The sequence below is a fragment of the Panthera onca genome, chromosome B3 (assembly GCF_046562875.1).
Source record: "Panthera onca isolate mPanOnc1 chromosome B3, mPanOnc1 haplotype 2, whole genome shotgun sequence".
Lineage (NCBI taxonomy): Eukaryota > Metazoa > Chordata > Mammalia > Carnivora > Felidae > Panthera > Panthera onca.
The window spans coordinates 97,265,694-97,271,990 of record NC_138344.1 but is presented as its reverse complement, the minus strand read 5'-3'; the positions used below and the strand labels follow the sequence as shown (position 1 = coordinate 97,271,990).

The 6,297-nt window shown below is 49.9% G+C and overlaps 1 pseudogene; it reads left to right on the top strand.

Moving 5' to 3' along the window:
* The first annotated feature begins 1,103 nt into the window (after positions 1 to 1,103).
* On the top strand, positions 1,104 to 2,938 carry LOC132669752 (zinc finger FYVE domain-containing protein 1 pseudogene; annotated as a pseudogene).
* The last annotated feature ends 3,359 nt before the right edge of the window (positions 2,939 to 6,297 follow it).

Here is a 6,297-nt window from a genome sequence, read left to right as displayed (position 1 = left end):
TTTCAGTTATAAACTGAGAGCTATCACAACTCAAAATTTTACATTGTATTGTGTCTTCAAATAGAAACATCATTAGGCAGATGTGAACAATTATCCCCAGTTGGATTCTTTTTTTTTTTTTTTTTTTTTTTTTGAAGTTAAAGTCTTCAGAGGAGTAGCTAGCAGCTAAATTGTGCTTTAAATCACAGTTTTAAAACTAAACCTATGAGGGGCGCCTGGGTGGCTCAGTCAGTTAAGCGTCCGACTTCGGCTCAGGTCACGATCTCGCGGTATGTGAGTTCCAGCCCCACGTCGGGCTCTGTGCTGACTGCTCAGAGCCTGGAGCCTGTTTCTGATTCTGTGTCTCCCTCTCTCTCTGACCCTCCGCCGTTCATGCTCTGTCTCTCTCTGTCTCAAAAATAAATAAATGTTAAAAAAACATTAAAAAAAAAAAAAAAACCTAAACCTATGAGCGGGTCCCAGATGACAACAGGAGGGGAGGAGCCCAGGAGGCAGTGAAGGAGAAGGGGGACAGAGATGGGGGTGAGGCTGGGTCCTCCGGTGCCCTGAAGAACAGCCTCTGTCCTCACCAGTGTCCAGCTGTCACCCAACCCCACCTTGCCCTCACCACGCTGCCCTGAGATACCCCCTGAAATACTGACGTGAGGCCGATTATATTGAAAAGCTCCTGACCACTCTCTGGCATTACCCAAACCTTGTGGCTGACGCCCAACTGATAAGCCCACCTCAGTGAACCCATTAGATCTCTCGAAGCCATGAAAGACCCTTGACCCCCCTGTCAAGTTCATTTTGACACCTGGCAGAGAATGAAAGCATCAGACCAACATTGCTGCTGATACGGGAATCGTGGAGGAAGAAAATTCAATATTTGAACATTTGTGAATATTCTCATAGGACAACAAACAGTTTTGTTTTAAGGTGTTCAGAGCTCTGTGGAAATTCTGCATAGTCTTCAGACTCAAAGCCTTTGTCTTCACTCCTGGGGAAAGCCCAGGGATAGTTGTATGGTGTGTGATTTCCTTACCCATGTGAGTGCAAATGCCCAGATTCCCCCAGCAGAGAAGGGCCTGAAGTCAGAAAAGTTAGGCCTGCAGCGGGGCTGACCAAGCTGTCTTTGTGGTGTGGTGAGTGCTGCCTGCAGCCCCCAGTGTCTCTGCTTCGAGAAAAAGCACCAGCTGCAGGAGCACCTGAGAAACCCTGAGTGGGTAGGACTCCAACCTGGCCACCCCCTTAGTGATCCCCAGCGAGGGCCCCCAAGGGCCACTCACCAGGCGAAGGGCAGAGGGTGGCCGTGAGGTGCCCGGCCTGTAAAATCAACATGTTCCTGGGGCGCCAGAACAGGACTCACCTTGGGGGACTCGCAACAGGAGACACTTCCTCACTGTGTACTGTGTCACCAAGGTCCGGGGGCTACTGAAGGAAAAAGAGCAGGAGGAGGCCAAGAGGAAGAAGATGACCGGCCCAGAAGTGAGTTTCCTTCTGGTGGAGAAAAGCAAAGTGAGTTTCCTTCACTGGGTGGGACCCAGTGAAGAGGAAATTGGACTGCAAACCTGGGCGGCACCTGAGGGTGGTCTCCATCTCCGGAAATACTGGTGATGGAAAGTCTCACACCTCAACCACACTTTCCTTTATGGCCTTGATGCCTTCAGACCCTCCCCTTCCCAGGAGCCCCGCACCGTGGAAATGTGAGCAGCTCGTGACCCAGGCCACAAAGTAGCAGTAATAGACGCTGAGGGGCTCCTAGGGGCTAGGGTGAGTCTCAGCCAGAGAACACCCCTGCTGCTTAAGGTCCTGGCCATCTCAGACCTCGTCATCCTTCGAACTCCTACAAATGGGCTGCATAATGGACCTCTTTGAGTCCCTTGGGACACGTCAGTAGCTTACCTGAAGCGCTTCACCGAGGAGCTCCCACTGCCCACCGTGGCCTGGACGTGGTTGTCATTTTCCATGACACTGTGCACGCTCACCTGCTGGGCTCTGATCACCCCTCAGACGAGCCAGAGAAGCTTGTCCAGAACCGGCTCTGGAAGCTGGGTTGCTGCTCTGAAGCCTGCAGTTCCATTCACTACAGGGGAACAAGGACATCCAACCACCCGGCAGGCATCTCTGGGCCTCAGCGTGTGTTGTGCCACCACTCTCTGTGCCTGGCACCCCCAGGTCCTCCTCAAAGCCCTGAAGGCATTGAGCAACCGGCCGACCACCCCAGCAGTGAGATCCCAGTGACCAGACGGCACACAACTCCTTTTTTTCCGGATGAATACTCCACCTGCTCCTTCCTGTGGCTCTGCTGTGGGGCTGGCTGTAAGAACCACACAAATCACAGGAAAGGAGTAGCTCATCAAGTCAGGGGCCACTGCAGATATCCACACCAGCATGACGACCGAGTTTATTCCCTCAAGGCCTTCTGGGAAAAAGGCAAGGAAGTCAGCGTAGTGCCCAGGATATCAGCTGCCACCAACTCCCCCTGGATGGGTCTCGAAAACTGTGCCTGGTCTGGGCATGTGATCGAATGTCTATGGTAGCTACAGTATGGTTTGGGAACCAAGGTCCTGTGGGTACTTCGGTGCGGGCTGAGACTGTGCACGTATGGCCTGCAGCTGACGGATTTCTGAAGGACAGAAACAGTGCTGCCTAGGGCCTCTTGGTTGGAATGAAGGTCCTGGCTCAATCCATGTCTGAGCTTAGCCATGGGCCCACCAGTGCTGTGGCTTTCTGGCTCATGGGCAGATCCCGCCCCGCCGCCACTGGAGCTGCAACCATCTGCTAGACACCAAGGAGCACCTGGGTGGCTCAGTCGGTTAAGCGTCGGACTTTTGGTTTTGGCTCAGAGCACGATCTCGCGGTTTGTGGGTTTGAGCCCTGCATCGGGGTCCAAGCTGACAGGGCAAAGCCTGCTTGGGATTCTCTCTCCCTCTCTCCCACTCACTCTCTCTGTCTCTCTGTCAAAAATAAATAAAAAAAAAAAATAGATAACAACACCAAGCACCACTGTGGGGAGGGCTTCTGTGACACCTGTTCATCCAAGGCCCGGTCAGTGCCTGAGCGGATGCATGACAACTGCTGACGGAACCAGTGAGATGTTGCTGAGGCGGGTGGGCAAGGAAGGCTGGATGCTTGGGAGATGGGGGAGAATGTGCAGAATGCTGTGGGGGCATGGTGACAGCCACTGATGTATCACTAGGTTTGGTGAGGGAGGCGGCCAGGCTGTCATGGTTGGGGCCCGAGTACGAGATCCAGCACTGCCACAGCTGCTGGGAGGAGTTCAGCATCCAGCTTACCAATGCCCGGCCTGCGGACAGGGCTTCTGTGACAAGTGCTGTCATGACCACCGGTTGTCCCTTGTGGAGACTGAGACCATCCTGAGTCTGCTTTAACTGCAGTTAAAACCAGTGAGCTTTGGGATGCCTGGTTGGCTCAGTTGGTCAAGCATCCGACTTTGGCTCAGGCCATGATCTCACAGTTCATGAGTTCGAGCCCCCTGTGGGGCTCACTGCTTTCAGCCTGTCAATGTGGAGCCTGCTTCGGATCCTCTGTCCCCCTCTCTCTCTCTGCCCCTCCCCTGCTTGTGCACTCTCTCTCTCAAAAAATAAATAAAACATTACAAAATATATATTAAAAAAAAACAAAACACTCAGTGGCGTTTGGGGCACCTGGGTGGCTCAGCCATTTAAGCATCCAACTTTGGCTCAGGTCATAATCTCATGGTTTGTAAGTTCAAGCCCCACATCAGGCTCCATGCTGACAGTGTGGAGGCTGCTTGGGATTCTCTCTCTCCCTCTCTCTCTGCCCCTCCCCCTCTTCTCTAAATAAATAAATAAATAAATAAATAAATAAATAAATAAACTTTAAAAAAGAAAGCCGTGACATTTAAGCTCAGCTCCCTCTTTGAGTCCTTCACAGTAACTTTTGTTCTCAGAATTAGAAGTCTCATTGAGGTAGGCCCTCCTTCCAGTCACCTCTGGCACTGTGTGTCGTCTCTGCTTGACCTGGGGCCACTTTCCCATGGTGGGAGCGGGGCATATGGCAAGCCAGGGTGAGCCTGATGGCAGGCCTGAAGGCATGAACTCTTCAGGGCAGGGAAGTGAACAGTTGTAGCTAAAGGGAATGAACCGAATCAGTTGCATTTACGTCAGGTAAACATGATACAAATTATTATTTGTAATAATACATACATACGAAAGCAGCATGGAATATCCTTAGGCTGCTAGTTTCTGTGAAGACTCATCATAGTCTGTCCCCAGCACAAGGATAACGTGGCCGTGGCAGCGGGTCTTACCCACAAAACAGAGCTGGGTCAAGAGCCACTGTGTTGCTAGTCACTTTTTTTTTAATGTTTATTTTTGAAAGAGCATGTGAGCCGGGGGGGTGGTGGGAGGGATCCAAAGTGGGTTCTGCACTGAGAGCAGGGAGCCCAATACGGGGTTCAAACTCATGAACTGTGAGATCACTGCCCGAGCTGAAGTCAGACTCTCAAGTGACTGAGCCCCCTGGGCGCCCCACTAATCACTTTTGTCTTCCCAGCGTCTCCTTTCCTTGCCTTTTCCCTTTATGCTTCACAGCTACTTGAAGTGAGTGTCCCAGGTACTTCCTGCTTGGAATAGCCTGAAGGAAATCTACCTGGGTCCTCCAGAGTTAGATCCCAATTCTTGGCCTAAGCCTGATTCAGTCAGAGACCACCCAATTTATCATACAGGTCACGAGAGTGGAGAGTGAGGGATAGGGTCCTCAGTCCCTGAGAAGTCAGGCTGCGGGAAAGGCGATGCCTCCATACCTGGGGGGAGCACAGAAGGAAGCAGGCCTTCCCTGGCTGTGTTTCTTGCTTGGCGATGCTTCTGTCTGTGTGTCCACTCAGCTTTCCCAAAGGCCGCACCCTGCTACCAAGTGGGGCACCTGCTTCTCTCCCTTCCGACCCCAGCAAGCCCACCATCTGCTTCTGAGAATTGCACTAGAATTTTTATTGCTTATTTTGAAGTGTATTAATTGGCTCCCAGATCATGAGAAATCTTCCAGGGAGACAGAGCACAGAATAAATATACTGTTAGTTGCCTTTTTTTTTTTTAAGTACATACAAATATTGAAACAGTTCATTAAGAACAAAATTCTCTCTCCAGTCCTTTGAAGAGAAGTCAAATGAAATTTTGTTTCTCATCAAGAGCTGGGATGTCCCTATCTATCATGACTGGAAAGAGTGTTGTGCTGAAATCTTGCCACTACGGTGGATTTTATCTTCAATGAGCAAAAATGATGAATTAAGGGGCACCTGGGTGGCTCAGCCAGTTGAGCATCTGACTTTCGATTTTGGCTCAGGTCATGATCTCACAGTTCATGAGTTCGAGGCCTGCATCCAGCTATGCACTGACAGTACAGAGCCTGCTTGGGACTCTCTCTCTCTCCATCTCTCTGCCTCTCCCCGCTCTTTCAAAATAAATAAACTTTAAAAAACGACAAATTAAAAGCAACATAGCTCTTGACTGAACCAGTAGGTGGGCGAAGCTTCAGGGAGGTCGTTCCTGGCAGTCGATGGCAGTCGATGGCAGTCGTTCCTGGTGTGGATGTCGGTGTGATGTGAGCCCTGGAAAGTTGGTTCTTCTCACTGCTCCCTCCTGCCTCCTGTGGACCAGTGACTGAAGCCATCATTACTCTAGTATTGTGTGTTATCAAATTCACCATTATAAAGGAATCTTCTTGTTGAAAAAACAAACAAGTAAACCTAAGAGACCTTATAAGTCTATTGTATGATAGATTTAACCAGGAAGGCTTGACTTTGGATTCAGAAAGTTTGTTAATTGGTCTAGTCATTCCTTTTATTGAAACTATCCATATATTTTTAAACCAAATGATTGCAACAATGCATGTTTTAGGACTCGAGGTGTTCATCATCTTGGCGACCAATAACGAATGGTGAATGATCTGACATCTAAGAGGCTCTGCTCCTATACTGAAAGGCAGGTAAAGAAATCCCAGAGGAAGGTGTTGGCATACGTCCTCTCTGCTTTTCAGTTTCCAACCAGAGACATCACAGTTACAAATATTTCCATATTACTCCATATTCCATATTATTTGGATTAGACAGAGCTTTATTCTTCAGGGAAAACAGGCAGCATAAGTTAAAAAGAGGTACATTTTGCTGATAAGCCAATCAGTCCTAGGCATCACACCGCCGTCAGTAGGACAGGATCGCTGCAGAAAAACCCTAGTGGGAATGACTGCCACCACCACCCCTCCCCCCAAGAGCATAGTCACCAGTACTCAAGCACATCAGGGGAACCGGTTGGATAGCAGAGGATGTGTCTGTTT